The 21423-nt window shown below is 41.3% G+C and overlaps 1 protein-coding gene across 3 annotated transcripts in view; it reads right to left on the bottom strand.

Moving 5' to 3' along the window:
• Window positions 1–21423, bottom strand: part of GRM7 (glutamate metabotropic receptor 7) — an 852405-nt gene that overhangs the window by 24998 nt on the left and 805984 nt on the right. The window contains exons 11-12 of one of the 3 annotated variants that reach the window (XR_007191722.2): window positions 21291–21412; window positions 18522–19335 (exon numbers count right to left, since the gene is read on the bottom strand). The exons of the other annotated variants lie outside the window; for them this stretch is intronic. The gene's annotated coding sequence lies outside the window, so the exon portion shown is untranslated. Of the gene's footprint in view, window positions 1–18521; window positions 19336–21290; window positions 21413–21423 lie in introns of those variants that run through there. 3 annotated transcript variants of the gene reach the window in all.

The raw sequence follows: 21423 nt of genomic DNA, 5'->3' as shown, positions 1-21423 counted from the left end.
AGTAGATATATGCACACATGAATCAGCATTAGGCAGGCTGGGAGAGCAGATGGGTGCCAAAGAGCACTTTTCAGACTATGATGTGCCTATGAATCACCTGGAGATCTTGTTTTAATGTAGATTCTGAGTCAGTTAACCTGGGATGGAGCCTAAGTTGATGCATTTCTAACAAGCCCCAGGTGATGCTGCTGTTGCTGGCTCACACACCAGACACTGAGTAGAGCAAGGCATTGGGGGCGTTTCTAGAAATTTACATACCTGTCATGTTCTGTTTATCACTCCTGGGCTTGTTGGCACACACAATTAAAAGGAGTGCTGGCACTTTTTACGAGATTATTCAAGTTATAAAAGTTGAGATAACTGAAATAGACCTGGGTTGGATTTCGTTCTTTAGTTTGAGATACTGAAATGGTTATCTCAGTTTTCTCTTTTTGCTACATATATTTAAAGATGGCCTGTGCAAACATCTTCTTGCCAAGTCTGGTTTGTTTAATAAAGCATTCAAAATAATTCCAAGCTTTCTGGATGACACAGATCAGTCGTGTGTTTTGTTTTGCATTCTGGCTTCATTCACTAAATAAGGTTGGCAACACATGCTCGTGGAAATGGGATTCAGAAACAGAGACGTGCATGCTTAGTTGAGATTGGTTTCCCTGCCTTCCAATACTGCATCACAGAACTGACAACAGAGGCCCCCTCTGTCTAATTCCAGCGGAAAAAATAGAGACATTGGGAATGGTTTTTAGAGATGCCCTTCCATTTGTCCAGATAGGATTCTTTACCAAGTTCGCAGTTCGCTTCCCAGGAACCTGGCATTGGGTCAGGCTGGTGAAAGGCTAACTCACACCACTGCCGGGGAAACAGCATCCATGGGACATACTCTGTATTGACAGCTTTCTTTATTTAACAGTTTGAATAATCGGTATCCTTTAACATGCATTATTCTAAGAACTTGGCAATAATGCTACACGATTCTCTGAGCCAGGTATTATTTTTCCTATTATACATATGAGAAGATAACAAGACAACTTACTCAAAGTCATCGTCGTAATCAGAAATAGAAGTGGAACTCACACTTTTTAAAATTCTAATATTATTATTGTTATTATTTAGAAATCACACTTTTAAATGCTCCAGAGTTTTGAACTCTTAATCCTGTAATCATTTGGGGTTCCATAGGGGACATGTTAGGGTTAAATTGTGTCCCCCTACAAAAGATATATTGAAATCTTAACTCCCAATACCTGTGAATGTCACCTTATGGAAATATGGTCTTGGTGAGGGAGGGACAAAGAAAGAAGAATGAGGGAAAGAGGGAGAGAGATGGAGAGGGGAACTGTGTTATCCTCACAAAATAGACCTTTATGCAGAGTTCAGTAGGGTAACCTACTTGGGGCACCAGCATAATGTATCCAATAAATAAATAAATAAATAAATAAATAAATAAATAAATGCAATCTAAGTCTAAATACTGCATAAGTACTATTTCAGGTAATACACACACACACACACACACACACACACACAGAGAATAATATGTAAGAAAATATCTTTCATTGTTTTCATATTATAGATGTGAAAATTAAGGTCTAGAGAGGTTAACTTACCCAAAGCCACCCAGATCGTAAAAGGTGGAGCCCAGAGTCCCATCTCTCTGGTGCTTCCATCTGCTGTCCCTAGGATGATGGCCCAAGAAGGCCTGCACTACTTGGGGAAACTGAGGCTTTCCTGGAGAGCCTGTAAATTGGAGGCGTCGGAGCTATGGATACAGTGTAGTGTCCTGGGGCTTGGTCATATATCAGCATACAGAAATGCTCATTTCAGGAGAGTGACTGTCAAAGGCTTGAAACGTTCTCAGGCACCTGTTCAGTTGTTTAGTTATGTAACTTAATAAGCAGGTGCAGAAAGAGCAGGAAGTACATAGACTGTTTTTGTTCTCACTGTTTTAATAAAATATTTAAAAATTTGAGAATGACTTATCAGTTTATGCTTTTCACAGTCATAGCCATTCAGATGGCATTGAACTTTGAAAAGCAATGAGATTTCATATTCTCCTGTGAGGGTGATGATGGCCTTAGATATGTGACACACAGGTGAGGTGTCAAGAGAAGCCAGGGAAGGAGGCATTGTGCATTTAACGTTTGGGCAGAATGTTTCCTGAATGCCTTCTGTGTCTTTGGGGCATCTTGTTTTTGAGAAATCTTATTCTTAATGGAGAGGCAGAGGTAGTTCAGGTCATATATGGTTGGTGATACCCTTAGAGACACACGCTCTGTTCCTACCTGCAGCTCTGACCTTATTCCCTTCCACTCCTCTGCTTAGGTATTATACTACCGTTCTTGCCATTCTGGTGCAGGCCAAATTTACATCTACCTCAGGGCCTTTGCACTGCTATATGCTCACTGTACCATTTCTGTCTTGAATGTCTTCCCAGAGATCTTAGCATGGCTTATGACTTCTCATCATTCAGTCCCATCTCATTGTCACCTCCTCAGGGATATTTTATCTAAAATAGCAACCCTCTATCTCTCTATATCACCATGATGATTTTCTGTAAACATAACCTTGTCTTGCCTTTCTTTTCACTGAAACGTAAGCTCTGCATGGGTAAGGATCTATCCTGGATACCGTTGCGCTTAATGCTTAGGAATCATTCACCAAGATGGGTTGTGTGAGTGAATGAAACTGCGCAACTACATAAAAGTGTGAGAGGGTCCCGTACAGGGCTATGAGGTATACAGGCAGGGCATTGCAGTCTTGGAGAAATTCTCAGGAAGGGTGAGGATCAGTAGAGTATTGGAGCCAAGGTAAGGTTGGTGTTGAGATAAGGGAAGAGAGGAAAGGCTTTTGGCAGAGATAGCAGGACATTCGAGGGACTAAATGTTCAGCATGAATGTGGGGTAGATTATGACATTGGGGGTCAGGAGAGATGAGACTAGGGCAAGATCTTTCAGGGGCTTTGTCCCCCATGCTGATGAGTCTGGACAAACAGATCCTACACAGTGTGGCAGAAGCCAAGACAAATGAAGGCAAGAGCTGAGCGTCTCCTGATGATGTGTTTCTAATCTAGGCAGAACCAATGCCCCAACTTCCCCCCACTTTGTCATTACACAGGTGGATACCGTCTGGCCTGGAGTATTTAGTTAAGCCTTGGATTTATCCTCTGGGGCTGGGGCTCTGGTTGGCTTCCGATTTACTCCTTGTGGCACCTTCTGGCAAGGTCCCAGGAATGTGAGTGACAAGGCAAAACAAGGCACCCTGAAATTACCTATAATGAAAATGACTGGTAATCTCCAGCGATTACTCTGTGTGTGAGTGACAGGGTTGCACTTTATGCAAAACCTTTTGCAGCAGCAAAAATGGGTCCTGTGGGGCTTTCAAGTTGGAGAGTTGTGTTTTTGGTTTTTTTTTTCCAAATGAAAATAGCTTCAAAACTTCGGCATCATATATTTTTTTACCCAGAAAATGAGGCTGATTATGAATATTTAATACACTTTATGAGATCACTGAACCTCTTTCAAAACTGTAAACCCAAGTTAGAATGAATGCAATGTATAATTAGAATGAATGTAGTATAATTCTTATACTACAGTGGAGTGGGTTAGAAATTAGATTCCAGGGGTCCCATCCCAGGGCTTGTCTGAGTTCTTAGAACATCTACAGGTCACAGGGACAAAGGGAGCTTGGGTCAAGTGGAGTTGGAGAAACAGCCAATGTGCCTCCTAAGGCTGGAATACAGAGAATGAAAGTAGGACCCAGGATAGTCTGATGGCCCATCTGCATTGACACATTTACTATCCTCTGTGGATGCTGGCTCCCTGTCATGGAGAAAAGGGGTTCAGAAGTCATGGGGAGATGCCCTTAAGCTAACCTAACTTTCTCCAGACCAATGCGAGGAATTGGAGAAACACTGACCTCTTTGTTGAAAGTAGTTTTCAAACTTGTTTGGAATTCTACCTTAAATGAATACTGCTTGGGAAGCCAGAATAGATGCCAGATGATGGAGAGTTGCTCTGCTTGAGCCTGCATGGCCACTCCCACCCCCTTACCCTCTGGGCCACTTCCTGGTGTCCCTGTGCCATTTTTAGAACACAGTTTGTAAACTGGATACACATACATATGTATGTTTTTCAAATTAGATATAATTTTTATATATTTATGTATAGTATTTATATTTTATATTAATATATAATTATATGTACTTTTTATCAGAAAAATAAGTCCAACCTAACTCACACCTAACTCAAACTAACTCATCCCTGGCCTCAGGTAATTTTTTAGATCCATACCAGGTTGCTGAGTGAGCTGAGAGATATATCCAACCACAGGCTGTCAGGCATCATGCAATGGAAAAGGAATGGTTTCTAGCCTCCATTACTGACATCAGATTCACCATTCCAATCATGCCTGTCCCTCTTCCAGGCAAATGCCTTTGCTCCTGTGACTGAACATTTAGGCTAGGTCTCCCTACTCTAAAAGTACCTGTTCCTGTATAAACATAAATGTACTGTACTTAGCTCCTTCCCTCCATCTTACCCAACAGACTGTGTACTTCTACCTTGTTAATGCCTCGTCAGCCTTTGAGATGCAAATTGCTGTCACCTCCCCCAGGAAGCCTTCCCTGACTTCTCCAGGCAGAATTAGGTCTCTTCTCTGCCCCTATAGTGCTCTTTGTTTTCCACACAGCCATTCTACCACCTTTTTCACTTTTTGCCAGATTTGCTTACTATCTGTAGTATTTGTTCGCTGCTTTCTTCACATTAACCTTAAATCAATTCACTTAAAAAAAAAAGAAACTAGGCCTCATTTTAGATAACAATATACATGAAAGCATTGAAAACCAAAGAAACCAAAAATCGCTGAAACAAAAACTAGATATGTATTGTTAGGATTGAAGGTAAAAAGTAAAAATAAAAGAGATTTGGTGAGGGAAATAAAATGACAGAAAAGACTTGTTAATGTCCTGTAAAATCCTATAGTTATGTGAAATTAGCCAAGACAAGTGCTCCATGAGATTCCCAATTTTATACATCCCCCAAACTTCCATTTTCTGAATTTGGAAGTCAGTAACAAGCTTGCTTTACAGAGCGTGGAAAATCAGGAAAATGAAAACCTTTATAGTGATCGTGTTCTGCGGTTCTACAAAGATCAGATTCCACAAAGAATAACGTTAAATGGCAAGAGGGCCAAACCAGGAACACAGCACAGGAGCCCACTGTCAGAAGCCACTTAAAATGGCTCAATCTTGGAGAGAGAGCCCATGGGGAATAGAAAAGATGAAGGGAACTCAGCATTTCTGCGACAGAGACAGCAAATGTCATATTAGTTCCTGGGATTGCTTCGGAGGCATCTGGCCTAAATGATTTTGGAAATTTCTGGTGACCATAATGGCTCTACCATCTGCTGGTATCTTGTAAGTAATATTTTCATCTTCCTTTAAAATAGATGGCTTCAATTTAAAAAAAAATAGATGGCATATCAGTGATGCTGCCAGCATAACATGCTGCTAACTTAACATCGTGCTCTCGATTACCATACCATCATGGCTCACACATTATGTCAAGTGTCACCTCTGTGGAAACTGCTCGATTTTATGGAATGGCAATGTATATGCAGTAGTCGTGCCAGAGAAGAAACTGGCCTGCCTCTCCATTTCCTGGTGGGTTTTCCTCAAATATACGAGGGGAAGATATTAGGATCTGGCCTATTAACTGACTCAGCCAGAAATGACTCAACCAAGAAGACTCAGAATTTGGAGAAAGAATAAAATGTTGAAATGGGGGCCAACTTCCCTTTTAGGCAATGTCAAAAAATGCATTTTCCCCTAAGTTGACCACAGGGGAGTAGAATTGTGAGGGCAGTAAGGAAGAACAGATAGCGAAATCCATAGAAAAAGCTTTCTATCTAACAGATACAAAGCTAATTCTGGGCAAGGTGGAATTTGACCTTGGTTCATTTAATTTGCTGCTTCCAAAAAAAAAAAAAAATCACATATTTCTACAAGCCCATACTCCAACACAATATTGACATTAATTCCATTTCTACAGCTTACGGCATAAGTCATCATTTTTTTTATGTCATCGGCATATTATGCTGTAAAGAATTTAACCTTGTCCAAAAAGAAGTGTGGCCTTTTGCTCTTGGCTCCTAGGATATAATGTTTTTTTGCCTTGGTGCCTCGAGCGAGTCAGATAGTAACAGTGTGATTGAGAGTGGGGGCTTTGGATCATGCATGCCTGGTTGACCTGGGAGTGAGTTCAGTTGCATGCACAGTTAGTCAATCAATTTTGCAAATATAATGCAGTCCCAGTAAATTTCTGAACACTGAGACTTGGGTGATCTTCTTTGGTTGACCATACTCTGTGTATTTTCACATACGAATGCCAGAAGAGTAATGCATCTTGACTCCATGGGGAAAGGACATTGAAAGCTCCAGGTCTGGGTCCTTCTCTTGGATTCTGTCTTATGTACGTCTTCTCTTGGCTGAATTTAATCTGTGTGCTTTTCCTTTGATAAACTTTCAGTATAACAGCTTTCAGTGAGTCTTCTAGCAAAGTATCAAATCCAAGGGTAGTTTTGGGAACCCTCTAGGCTTAAAGTTGGTGTCATAACTGGGACAATTTTGAGGACTGCTCCCTTTTAACTTTGTAGCTGACCTAAACTCATCACACATATCAACTACTTTTGACTTCCTGCATAGGGTTATGAATATAATATATATGGACACAGGGATCTCTTCATAAAGCTCTCAAAATTAATTGGCTTTGTGCATTGGAGAAATTGTCCTTTACTTCAAAGCACAAACAAATGATCAAGAATAAAATCAACTGAATTTGAGTAAAACAGCTCTGTAAAGATGAACCGACCTACTTTGTTTTTCCACATCTGGGAACACAGAAGTCGGTGAGTATGTAGGCAAGAACAGCAGTCCAAGTCACTGGAATTTTCTTAAGGGTGGAGAACCAATTCATCACCAGATCTTGTTACTTTTACCTCTGACATATTTATCCCTTCCAATTCTCTCTGCCTCTACTACCCCCTATGTAGTCAAAGTCAACATTATCACCTCAACTCATAAATATCTCCAAACTAATTCTGAATGTTTACATACAGTCATTCCTCTACACAGGTGCTGGAATGATTTCTTCTAAAAATGTAAATCAGATCATGTTGTTCCTTATTTTCTCACCTCCCTTGCTTACAACTCTTCAACGGCTTCCTGCTGCTTTTAGAACAAGGGTAAACTGTCTCATTTGTTCTACAAATATCTATGGAACTTGACACTTACTTTCTAGGCTCTCTTGAACCATACTTTCCCTGGTTCTCTTGCCTCTGATCACACTGGCTTTTGCTCAGCCTTTCCTGTTTTCCATGATCTGTAACAGGGCCTTTGTACATGCCTTTGCTTACGTGTTTTGCCTACCACTTTTTGTTTGTTAATGTCCACACGCCCTCAAGAAAACCTTAGGCTACTCTAGGTCTCCATAGGTAAGTTTCATAGCTCTCTGTTCTTCTTGTTCAGAGTGTTTTCACAGTTGCAGTTTCATTTCTGTTAGCCACTATTTTATAATCTGTGTCTCTAGTACACTGAGTTCTTTGAATTTTGGGGGATCCATGGTACTACACTTTTCCCAAGAGTCCCTGATCATTGTGGTGTAGGTGAGCTTCAGACTGGACTCTGTTCAGAAAACACATGTCGGGCAGGATGCTGGCAGCTGTCCCTTTGGGACTTAATATTGTTGGAATAAGTGACTGCAGAACAAAGAAAGCCACTCACGATCATCATTCACATCCAGGAGGTGCGTGTGGATATTTTTCCCTAGTGGATTTGGCCTGAGCCACTCTTCAGAAAAGTGCCCTTGATGTCCAAAATATGGCATCAGTATGATAGTTGGCCAACTTGTTGTGATCTTGGGCTCCAGGAATGCAGAGTGTTGTACTGATCCCTTTAGAACTTGGGGCAGCTATTGAAAGCTTGGGACAACCATGTCAATCATGTCTAGTCACCAAAAGCATTGTCTGGGGGTCTAGGGCTCCCTTGAAAGTTCCTTAAACAGAGAAGGGACTGGTGACTTGTCTGTTTCTGTAGGTGAAGGGCACAATGAATGAAATCCAGTCCTTGCCATTCTTCCATGGTGTGTGGGCAATGAGGTTCTCTCCTATCTGGATATAAGGTTTAGTATGGTGTGTGCCACTGCCATGATGGACAAAGAGCTTCATGAGCTTAAGAAGACTTCACTCATGTTCTCAGAAAGCCAGGCAGTTGAGAGCAGGGCAAGATGGTTGGGTGGGCCTCCTGACAGGTCCACATCCAACTGGTGACCCCATATATTTGCATGCACATAAATAGTGGATACTTTCATCCATTTGTGACTGTGATACCCTTTTGGTGGCAACCTGTCTAGCTGCACAGCTGCATGATAACAGCTCTAATAGCGCGTGTGCAACAGCAGACTAAAGCATCATCATTATGTAAAACACTTGAGAGAAAAAGCTTGCACTGGATTCAAAATCCATTCACATTATCAGTAGATATTTTAACACTACTTTTTTCGATAAAGGAGAAGCTACTGGACTCTTGAAATATAAATCCAAATGCTACACATTTTTGAATTGTTGTAAAAATGCTGTCAAACTTTGTATCACCTACTTACACAAAGTTTTTCATTTCTGTTCTCTATCAAGAATTTGAAGAGATCATCATCAAACAGTCTTGACCAGAGATTGTACCCATTTCGTTTATATAAGGGGATAGGAAATACCTATTCATGGAAGTAAGTCCAAGTTATTACGAAAAAAAGTGAAAATACTAGGTTTTAAAGTTAGATATAAATTCAGTCTCTTCCATAAAACTTTTAATTATTTGGTAATATCCTTGTATATAACATGCAATTTTTTTTCCAACAAGTCTTACATAGATTCCCCCCACCCTAAATCCTCTCCAGTTTACCAAGTATGCCTTACCAGTATTATCATTTTTTACGTGTGCCAGGACTTGAAAAAACACTGTTCTAATAGATAGATGGAAAGCATAAACAGTCTATTAATAGTCTTGCTGTTTAGTATGTTGATCAATAGGACCCAGCAGGGATGACGAAGGGGCTAGATATTGGCTGTGGGGAACAAGTATTTATTTTAGAAAAAAGAGAATGTAATACGACAGTTCAGTTTTCTTAACAGATTATTGATTACGATTTCTGAAAATGAATTCTCTATAGGGCCTCAAGACAAAGAGCTTGGTATAAATTTAGTATGAAACTGCATGACCTTGGCCAACTATGAAACTTCTCTAAGCCTCAGTTTGTGCAGGGGTCAAATGCAGATTATAGGATCCATCCCAAGGATCATTGTCACACATAAATGAATCAACCTTAAATATACTCAGAATATGTACCTAGTGAGCATCTGAAGATGGTAAGGATTGGGCAATGTGGTAGTAAGTTCCTATCACTAGAGGTATTCGAGTGTATTACACATGATCATATTTTTTAAATGGCATAGTGACAATTAGACCTCTAATTAAATGACATTAAGTTTCCTTCCATTGCTGAGACTCCAGACTGGAAGTAGCAGAACCAACTCTAGAATTAACACTACGGCCCAAGTTGTAGGCCATCCAACAGAGAAGTCTCGACATGAGATCTTTCAGTGGCCCCTCATAAGGATGTCTTGGGTAAGAACATTGACAAAGGTCCCTTATCCTTCTCAGGAAAGAACTTCCAGTAGCATGCATCAGACTCACCTAGAGGGCTTGTTAAAGTATACATTGATAGATCCCAATCCCAGAGTTTCTGATTCAACCATCAGGGGTAGGGATGGGGGTGCAAGAATCTGCATTTTTAATAAATTCTCAAGTGATGCTGATCCTGCTAGTTCTGGGACCAAAGTTGAGAATCTCTGCAGTAGATCAAGGCTTCTCAGCCCTAGCTGCCATTAGACTCACCTGGGGAGATATTTGGACCATAGCTGCCTAGATCCCATCCTGATATAACTCCATAGAGTGCTGGTGAGGCCCAGGCATAGGTGTGGGTTAAAGGCACTCCAGGTAACTCCAATGGGCGTCAGCTCCAAGGAGCACAGAATCAGAATGTCTTTATTTCAGTCGGTGAGCACAGGGCCCCTTTCACTAGACTTCAGTGTAGGATTAGTGTTTGCACTGTTTTTGTTACTACTTTCTCTTTTGAAATTTTTTTTTGAAATGTCATAGTGACCTTTGAAAAACAAGTGTTTTGTACTCTGAGGCTGTTCTAACCAGAAGTCACACCCCTTCCTCCTAATTATTCAAGAGCCAACTCACTGTTAGCAATTAGATGAAAATCTGCAGTCTGTAATTAAATCAGTATATATGACAGTGCAAACGGGGCCTGAATATTTTACTATTTATCTTTTTATTACTTGAGGTGCTTTTAACCATTGTACTTGCAAGCATAATCTAAAATGATTCACAAGTGAGATGATAACTTGCCATATTTTTATGTTTTCCCCTCGGAGAGACTAAAACACCTTCACATAGCAATAGTCAATTGAAACATGCCAGGTTTTCACATTCACTAACTATACAGTGACTGTGTGAGGTTAGCTTAAAATGCGTGCATCTGGTTGACTCACATCTTTTATAGGGGTTAGGTTTTAAAGTTGGCAAGCCGGTAAAAGTTGGGCATGGTCAAAGTTTTTCTGCTTAGTCCCTTGAATCTATGTTACCCAGAGTGTGGTCCAAAGGCCATCAGCATGGGCATCACCCAGGAGCTTGTTAGAAACACAGAGTCTAAGCAACCTTTAGAGTCCACACCAGCATTTTAACAAGATCCTTGGATGATCACATGGACATTAAAATTTGAGAAGCACTGCCTTAAATTATTCATTAATTTAAGGTCTGGGACTGCAGAAGCTAAGGTCTGGGACTGCAGAAGCTGAAAAGTCCAGAATTACTTATTTGGATTCTCTCTGCATTTTCGCTGAGGCTTCAGTTTTCCCTAGGAGGGGACGCCGGCCTCTAGACTGAACAAGAAAAGCAAGGAGAGCAGTTTTTCTTTCCTTCTCTTCCTTCTCTCCTTCTACCTTTTTCTTCTATAGAATCCATGCAGTCAAATTAATGTTACTTGAAAATACATGTATTGCAACATTCTTTGTATTTTATGCGTTAGCTCAAAATTAGACTGCCCATCTAGCATGTGCCAGGAACCACGCTAGCTACTGAAGCTATTACAGCAAGGAGGAAAAAAACCAGCTCCCATCTTAACAGACCTTAGTGTTTGAAGCTGTCCGCTTAGACATATGATTAGCAGATCTCATTACATGAATAATACATGAATATGTTCAACTCAGTGTTTGGTTTCCAAAAAATTTTAGTCAAGACCTCTCCTGTTGGGCGTTCCTGTTAACTGACCATGCGCTCCTGAGGCTGAGAGGGCATTTTCTGAGTGAGGCACCTACCACCAGTTTAATTAGAGTCCTCCTACAACTCGTACAAAGGCCAGAAGGGATGGCTTGACATAAAGAGAACCACACGTCTGAGCTTTCAGACCCAGGCCTCCGTGGCCAAGGAGAATCAACGGCGTTGAGAACAAAGCATCTTCTGGGAAAGGCTGGGCAGCATGGTAGCAAAGGTCCGTCCCATCTGTCGCTCTGCTGGAGCCTCTCAGTATTGCAGTCCCAAGCACATCTTGGGCTGCTGTCAGCACCAACCCCACACCCTCTATCAGAGGTCCCCAAACAGTCTGAACAATTTCATGCTCCTGCTCCCTGGAGGAAAGAGGGGAAAATGCTTCATTTTCTCTGCTCTCTTGAGAATTTAGCAATTGCACTTTCTGGCTGCTTGCCTTCTGTTGTTAACATCTTTCTTGGAGAAGAATGCTTTTTTCACTTCCGAAGGGAAGGAAGTAGTCACCTATGAGATGAGGGCTGATCACCTAATCCTGTGATCTGAATTTCTTCCTGACATCTTAAAGCTACTTACATTCATGCCAGATGTTTGCTGTCCTTAAAATGCCACAAGGCATTGCTCAGTGTTCTCTTTTCCCAGCAATGGCTGGCGGATGTTTGGGTTCGATGTCTTTACATGCCTTTCATCAGTACAGAAACCGTACTTCTTGTTCGCTGTTCTTCCCATACAATGGCTGCTCTGTATGGATTTATCATGTTAAATGAGAAATTGCAACTTGCTTCCGAATAAAAGGAACAAAGCTCATATTACAGGATATTTATGTCTAAATCTATTTACTATTTATGAAGAATCTAAAAGCTTAGCAATCGCCTTCAAATACTAATGGTAAAACTTGAAAAAACTACAGCTGTTTAAAAATTCAAATCATTAGTTGAATGCCAGATCTAGACTTGAACATTCTCTTTGAGTACCTCTTTTAAAACAAAGCTGATGAAGACAACACTATCATGTCTTTTTCCCACTATAATGCAAGCTGAGGGCCTGATGTTATTCCCAGGAGAACTGCTGACATTGGGAGGCTGGGGTTCCAGTTTCCAGCCTCCCAGCCCTCCCAGCCAGCATCGAGACCACGGTGAGATGAGCTGTGGGGCAGCTTCCTGCCTTGAGCTGAGGGAGATTCACACAGTGGCTGAGATGTGCTCCTGCTGAAGCCAGGTCATTCCCCTATGTGTATGCAAGAGTCTCCAGGAGGTTCCAAGATAGGTCTGATCTCGCCAAAGTCCTAAATGATTGTCTTAATTTCTGGATGTGGATTACTGAATGTTGGCCATAGATCAGACCACAGCCTGGGACCTTAGCTTGTGTCATCTTACCCAACCTCAAAAGGACCTCATTAATGAGGGCACTCAAATCCCCCTGTTGCCAGACAGGGTGGGAAGATGCTTTTGTCCAAGTAACACTATGTCCAAGTCTGAAGTCCTTGACTCTGACCCTAAGGCTGGTTTTTTCTGTCAGAGGTTCATTGTTTGCTTCCTCTGGGATTAGATAACTTTTCACAGGCAATCAAGTTATTCCTCTTAAAAGAAATCCATCTTCGAAACTATGAAGTTTGTTAGAAGCTTAGAGCTGCACTAGATTCAAGATGGCTATGGCAGTCTTGTAAAGAAAGCTCGGAAACTATCCCTTTCTAATCCTTCCCAGTGACATAACACACTGAGAGTCAAAACAGTAATAGAAAAGAAAGCTGATGCTTGAAGAATAGATGAAATTGTACAGTCAGGCCAGTGTTTATTCACCGCCCGAGGCACAATTCTGAATTAGATCATTCGAAAACCATCTTTTGTTTTATAACATGTTTATTGTAGAATACTTAGAAAGTGCATAGATCTTTCTTCCTGCTAATAAAAGAGCTGCTCTGAACACATACCCAGTGGTTTGAAATTTTGCCCATATAGAGACTTGCAGGGAGAATACTTCCATTTTTTCCATCATTGCCAAGTGTCCAGTAAATCTTGTTGTAGAAACGGCCTCTCTGAAGTTGACATAACTATGTTCACACTTAACACAATAACATGGAATCTGACACTGGAGCTTCTTAAGAAGACTGGATGGTCAGTTTTTTCCCCAGATCCACAAGTTTTCTTGCCTGAAGTAAAACCGAGTTTTGAGCTTTCAGGTCAGGGACTGGCTGCATTCCAGGGACCACAGGGAGAAATGGCTGCCTCAACTTTTGGATTGTTCTTATAGATTATCCTTTGATATCTTTAACTTCAAGATTTGTGAACATACTGTTAGTTCATAAAGTCATCATTAAGTCAGAGAAAACCCGTTCCTAAGCTGAGACGTCAGAGTGTATATTCTGTACCTCACAGAAGCCGCTGTTGCAATGCTTCTGCAAGTTACCTCTTCTGCTGCTCCTCAGTTTAAGAACCCCAAATGGCACCTTTCTCCCTAAGGGTACATTCCCACAGCCTTCAGAATAGACTTTGAGGATAGACACAGTTCTAATCTATTTTTCTGCCTTGCTTCATTTTCACACATCATGTGCTTGTCCAGTGGTTTCCAACTGGGCGAATTTGTCCTCAGAGAACATTTGGCGATGTCTAGAGACATTTCTGATAGACGTGCACAACTGTAGGCTGGAACTACTGGCATCTCGAGGGTAGAGGTCCGGGACACTGCTGAACACTCTACAGAGCACAGGACAGCCCCTGCAACAGAGATTTATTCGGCTCCAAATGTCACTAGTGCCTTAGTTGAGAACCTCCTGGTCTAACCGTGCTGGAGAATGGCTTTTCCTCAATGTACCTATCACTGGAAGGCACTACAGTGGTCAGAAGCAGGACCTCTGAGCCCAGATGACTGAGCATATATGCAGGTTCCTCTACCTGTCAGCTGTGCGCCTTTGGGGAAGTTCCTTGAAATCCCTGTGCCTCACTTTCCTCACCTGTAATATGGGCTTAATGATGCATATACAATAAGGTTATTATGATTAAATGAGTTAATACACGTTGAGTACTTGAAATAGTGGCTTGTACATGGGAGGTACTCAATACCTGCTACCCAGCACTGTCGCTAACATTGTTGCCACCATTTCACGTACTTGGACTAGGATCCCTCTGTGTGGAACACCCTCTCCCATGTTGATTCATTATTTAAGGCACAGTTAGAACGTCCCCTTGCCATCCGCGAGAGCAAATGGCTACTCTCAGTCCTCAGCACATACTTCTAGTAATGCATCCATGAATCACATCTGACAAGGTGTTGTTCTTCCTTCCCCTTTGGGTTGTGACCTCCTGGAGGAGCTGCCGGTAGTTCTATCTCAGCGTTACATGTCCAGTCCCTAACAATAGTAAATACTCCATAAATCATGTTGGCTGCTTTGGGGTCAGGCTCTGTTGACGAGAAGACTAGTAGACAAAAGAAACAGTAAACATCTTTCATTTCAGACTTGGTTTAACCTCTTTGGTAAGCTTTGCAAGCTTATAAAAAAGAATCCTAGGTTTAACTGGGGCCTAGGCATTGTCTTTATAACCCACTCAGCAGAAGCTAAACCAAGTGTAAGATAGAATCCTCTTCCTTCCCATCAGACACAGCACACTCCTCTCCAGTCAGCCTCCTGGCCTTGGGGAGATATACGGCTTACGTTGTTACCTGGTATTAATAATTCGTTACTTCTATAGCCGTCTATCTGTCTACCTTTACTTCCCATTCTGGCTCGAGCGTTCACCTTTCTATAGATAAGGTGACAAGTGGCTACTCATTGCTGATATCATCTACAGATAGAAGGAAAAAGAGGCTTTTGTTGTTGTTGTTTTGCTTTGTTTTCCAGACCGTGCTATAAATTTAAATCTTCTATAATGAGGGATTTTTGACCCCTCTACCCCCAGCTTAAAATGCATCTGTTAGTCTAAAGATATTTCAGCTCTTTAAAGAGACCTGGGTGTGTGTAAAATGGGGTCAGAATGGCCTCTAAAGCTGCCTTGTCACGAATAGCGAGGATGAGGCTCTTAACCCCAGGAGCTGTAGGCTGTGCATGTCATGAGGGCAATACCCCCACCTCAGTGTGATGCCCTGAGGATGAAACGAGACGCTGTATGTGCAAGGACACAGCAAAATAAGACTAAAAAATGTTATATAAGGGGTAGTTGATGGTCACAGTTAATTGATGATGATGCAATTTTTAAAAACTCCATGGATTTGTCTTTTTATCTTTTTCTGCACTTCTGGAACATTGACTCATTATACTGTTATGCAGACAATATTGAGCAATCAATACAATCAATTACATTTTTTTTCCCATTAGGCAATAAATAACTTGTCTGGAAAGTTTGAAATCAGAGGCAGTTTTTATTCTCGCTCTCCCTTATGCAGCCGTTTTACATCCTGCGTTCTGGAATGAGCATCCGAGAAGCAGGGAGAGGCCCGTAGAGAAGCTGTAGTATACGAAATGGGTTGATAGAGCCGCTCTGGCATTTCGTATATGACATGGGCTCTTGTTCCTAGCTTTCTGTGATCGTTTTGCGGTAAAAGTTCTCTAGAATATACATTGATAGAGACTTCTTTAGACGATGCATAACATCACTAACTGTTCCTCGTTCACATAAAACTTCTGCTTGTTGAAAATGATAGACATCTTTTGTGTTTTGCTTGTATTTTTCCCTTACTCTCAAACTATTACCAAGCACCTGCCAGACACGGTTTCCAAGGACTAATCGATGCATAGGACAAATCAAGTATCAGTGCGTGGGACAAATCAATCCTAGGCCATGTCAATCTGACTCTGATGGGAAAGGCCAATCATTTTTTTGCCTACACCAGAATTGCCAAGTTGGGTAATCACCAGGGAAAGGTGTCTCGAAGTGTGCTGTTTGGGTGAAGGCCTGTGCTCACATCCTTGAATATTTAAACTGACTTTCCTGCTGTGGAGCAACATTGGTGTGGCGGATGAATGTGCACGCTGCTTGCATTTGGGTGGCGATTAAGAAAATCACCCTCTCTGCTAAGTACGGGTTCTACCATAAGACATGTGACGACTACAGGCTTGCCACCTTCCTCGATTTTCAAGAATTATGTTCAGCCAGAGAATCAATAAATACAGAACATTATAAAAGAATGGGGAGCCTTCCCACCTGAGAGGAAACCGTTCACAGAAATTTTGTTGTTGGTCTTCACAGTATTTATTGTCTATTCCACAGTGTCAGGCACTTTTTCCGAGATGCTACGTAAGAGAGAGATTCCAGCGCTTTCAGAGAGAGCCTTGAGACTATTTCCACAACCAAGGGAGAGTGCTAAGAACAAATGATACCACTTCTATAAAGGATGTTCCTATCCCCCTTTTTGCTTTCTCCAGGCTGCGTATGGCCAGAGCCCTATCCAGCAGGACTGTTAGTGATGACGGCAGTGGTCTGTATCTTTGCTCCAGTATGGTAGTCATTAGCTAGGTGGGCCCACTGAGCACTTGGAAGGTAGTTGGTGCAACTGAAGAACAAAATAATTTTATTTAATTCTAATTAGTGTAAATAGTTCTGTGTGGCTAGTGGCTACCATATGAACCAAGCAGCTACCGCTTAGTTGGTGAATTCATAAAAAGAGTAACAAGTAATTAAGGAGCATTATATTATATACCAAGCATTGTGTTAAGCATGTTATGTACACTAATCCTAACCACAACCTGATGAGGTAGTTACTAACAGTACACCCTTTTGGTAGATGAGAAATCGATGCATAGAGTAAGCAAGGCGCCCACACTGCAATCTAGAGCAGGGCAAAGTTGGATTTCGCATCCAGGAGTAAGTGTTCGGCACCCTCGGTTTTAACCTGTGCACCAGACTGCCTGTCTGTAAGATCGCACTGAATTCATTAACAGCAGTGGTAAATGAAACAATGGTTATCCTGATCTTTTTTGTTACCTGGTTGGGCAGAAAAGCATCAATGAAAATTTAAAAATATTTCATCTCTTTGAAAACTTCTGGGCTAATTAAATTCAGAGGTGACCTACTGAGTAGCTTAGAATTGTTGCATAAAGATGTATCACCTCACTGTGCCCACAGAAGGCCATAACCTGTGGCCCTGTGCAGGAACAAGAAATACTAACCTAGCTTCTTATCTGGGGTTGTCATGGAAATTCAGCCTTAAACATAAATGGTGCTGTTTTCCAGCTCCAGTAATAGAGCTCAGCAATTAGCTTCGTCTTTATTTAGTTTGCAACACCAGTCTGGAAGACTCTCTTGAGAGGAGACCTTGAAATAGCTTCTCACAGTGCTAGCAGACAGCTAGAAATGATTTCCTGGGAACATGGTCGATGCCATGCGTGTGAAAAACCTGACTATTTTTTTTAAAAAACCATTTTAAAATCCTGGAAAATACTCGGCTGTATAAATGATCACCATCACATCAACACCATATTATATGTGTTGATTACCAGGCAGGGTTTAAAGAAAAAAAAAAAAAAAAAAAAAGAAAAGAAAAGAAAGAAAAGAAAAGAAAAAAAGAAAGAAAGCAAGCTTCCAAACCTGGATGTGTAACGGAACCCTGGGGAACTTCGCGACATTTTGATGAGCACCAGGGGAGGGAACAAAAGATATAAATTAGACTGAAGGATAAACTGAAATGCATTTCAAAAGATTTCTTCTTGGCAGATTTTCTGCCATAAATAGAATTTTAAAATTGATCCTTGGTATTTCCTTAAATATCTGAGTACTAACAGTAATATTTTAATATAACATTGCCACGGTGGTGACCGTGTTGAATGTATTTATGGAAAGGAAATATGTGCTGTGTTATGAAATTAAATGGAAACGAAGTGTGTTTAAATGTGGTTTCCCAGGTCTCTCTCTTGATAGTGCAGTGAACTTTTGTCTTTAAGACACATTGCTCCAGAAATGATCAATACTAAACAGGTGAAAGACAAGACAGGAGATGGATTGATATTTCAATCTGAAAATCCTGCAAGTCTTTCCAGACAAAAATCAGATACAGATGGATTACTTGACACTCTCAAACTTTATTATGTGTGGTACAAAAATAGAATGGGTACAAGAGATCACATGGAAAAGGTTGGAATCAGATTGGAAGCTCCAAATTCTTTCCTAGAGGAAACACAAATAGAAAAATTCAGTTAATGTTAGATGACCTAATAGCAACACTGATGGCTAACATTTGAATAACTATTGTGCCAAACTTCTTTTCTTTCTTTCTTTCTTTTTTTTTTTTTTTTAAGTAGGGCCTTGTACTCATGACCCTGAGATCAAGACCTGAGCTGAGATCAAGTGTCAGATGCTTAACTGAGCCACCCAGGTGCCCCCAAACTCTGTTCTAAGTCCTTTACTTTTATGTAGTTTTCACAACTAAGAAAACTACGAGGTTATATTTTACAGATGAGGAAACTGAGGCACAGAGAGATGACCTTTTCTAAAGGGTCAGCATTTTGTCCACTTGGCAGAAATGGCAGGGTCTCAGACGCTGATCCTCTTTCACTTTCTTTTACTTTGTAGGGGAGTCAAGTAGCCCCCACTGATGCTACCATACCTACTACTTTACCCAGGATGGACTGAGAACCCAATACCCAGGGAGGGACTGGCTTTGAAAGGGTCACATCAAAGTAGATCACAGTAGGGATCTCTTTCCCCATTTGCTCTTTCCCCGTATCGATGTCTTTCCTAAATAAAGCCCCTAGAAAGGGTTCTAATGGGCTGAGGTCTGAAGACTCCTTTCGTGTCATTTCTGATTTTGGAATATTGAGAGGACAAGGACAGTGCTAGTATGTGAGGAGAACCACCTAAGGCTAAGTGTGTCCTGAAAACTGGAGAGGGTCTCTTTATTACATTCCTTGGTGGGCTGGGTAGCAAAGCTTGCTCAGGATACTTAGAAGAATGCAAAACGATACTTGCCTTGGACAATTGCCTGCCTGTATGCCAGTGCAGATGGCCACTTGTGGTTGCACTTTTCACCTGAATAGAAACAACAGCTAAAGTCTCAGTCTGGACTTTGGCAAACCACCGCAAATTAAAATGCAAATGAAATTTGCAAACATGACCAAAATGAGGAAAAGAGAAATTAAGTTCCTAGAACAAAAATCTAGAATTTTTCATGCTAACCCTGGGAGGCCAGATTAATCAAATTTTCAGCTAACACAGATGATAATGACTCCAGTGGCCAGTTTCTTTAAAGAGCTTCACTCTGGCAAAAGCAGAGAGAGAAGGAAGAGGTGATGAAACTATGGTGGGAATTAGCTTTCCACATGTTTGTGCCAGGGAAGTGCCATTTTTTAATGAGAGCAAATCCTTTTCTAGGCTTAATTTCATTTGCTGAGGTTCTCGTGCCACCGAACGCAGAGGTGGAGTCTGCTTACAGCCATCAATATCTGATGACTTGGGATCTTAACTCTGAACATGTTGCCCTCAGCCTGGGATGCCCAGTAGGCCTTGAGTGTGTTATGCAGTGGATTTCAGTGAGTTCTCAAGAGTTAAACATTTTCAGCTCTGGAAGACCATGTTCTTGGAGGCAACAACAGTCTTTAATTTTTCGGACCACCAAAAGAATCCAAGAATAGGTGAAAGAACACCAAATTGTCTTATCATTTGCAGTACCAAACAGAAAGAAAAAAGAGGGCCCATCTCATTTCCAAATGTCACTGAACTCAGATTACGCTTTCTGCCTTGAAGCCCTCGAGGGCTTCTAGAATCTACCGATGAGAGCAATAAATGTTGATGAGATTGATTATATCGACTGAAACGTTGTGTTCCATCCTATTTAATTTCAGAAAAGTTGATTAAACAGGACTCTGGCCAGAAGCTCGTGTGCAGACATGCACTGCGCCACTGGGCACATGTGTGTCACTGGGAAGTTGCTGCACTGCTCTGAGCCTCAGTTTCTCCACATGTTAAATGGGGACAGTAAGTCCTGTCTCAATAGATGGTTGAGCACTTTGTAAGTCTGTAGCAATATGGATAATATGGTCCAATTATTACCCTCATGATTATGAATTATTAAATTGTTATAAAGCACCGTGTGAGGCCCTTTGAAGACTGAGATAAATGAGCCCAGCCCTTCAAGAAAGTTCTATGTTTGATACAAACTTGATAAATACCAAACTTCAAAGTATCAACAAAGATCTCTGAGGGGTTTTGTTAATTGATTTTGTTGTAGTATCCTGGCCTCGAAAGGAAACAAAATGTGTTTTCACAAACAAAGATTAAGGGACTGTGTTGCACTCAGTCATTATTCCGTCACTCAAGACATACCCCAGAACGATTATTTGTACGTAAAATGCTCTTCAGCTTGCCAGCCAGCGTGGAGTTACCTGTCGAAGTTAATCATATGGAGTGGTTCATGTATCAGGCGGTATGAGCCTATCTCTTCCACGGCAGGCTTGCTGAGTGACTGATAGACTTCCCTGTCAATTTCACCAAGCTGAAAGACTATTACTGACCCATCAAAACACCAAAGGGTCCCATCTTGGAAACAGAGCTTGTTTTACATAGAGAAAAGGTTGCCTAACTTCGTTGGCAATCTAGATGTTATTCCTTCCAACTTTGATGGTTTATGGAAATGAAAAATGTAACCACAAAGAGGAGAAAGCAAAGCTAATTAAACCAAAAGATGAGCAGGGACTAACAATGCTACCTCCTATATGCACAGCCTTTATAAAGGAAGGCTTTTATTTGCAGAATTCCATGCCATCTTCATGGTATCCCCTGGAGAAAAGCATTCTCCCATCTTCTACCGGGGAAACTGAAGATCACATAGGATAGGACTTATCCAGGATCCCAGAAGTCTATGAGGTGATCGAGCTTATGCTACCTCAACTATCAGAGAAGAAACTTAGTGCAGCTTTCCTTATTCTTGGCCAGAGAAAAGAAACAGCATGCTCAAGGTCATAACTAATACTTGGACCAACACTTACAGGAAGTGGGGTTACTGATTCATATCGTGTTCTTCTAAGCGTTTGGGTCAGCTCAGCAAGAACAGGCTGTGGACACATTTCCTCAGTGCTCTTAGTGCAAGCTGGGGTCCTTGGAGGTTACTCTGAAAGAAGG

This window comes from Ursus arctos, unplaced genomic scaffold (assembly GCF_023065955.2).
Source record: "Ursus arctos isolate Adak ecotype North America unplaced genomic scaffold, UrsArc2.0 scaffold_14, whole genome shotgun sequence".
NCBI lineage: Eukaryota > Metazoa > Chordata > Mammalia > Carnivora > Ursidae > Ursus > Ursus arctos.
The sequence above is the reverse complement of the archived record's forward strand: the minus strand, read 5'-3'. Positions and strand labels throughout refer to the sequence as shown.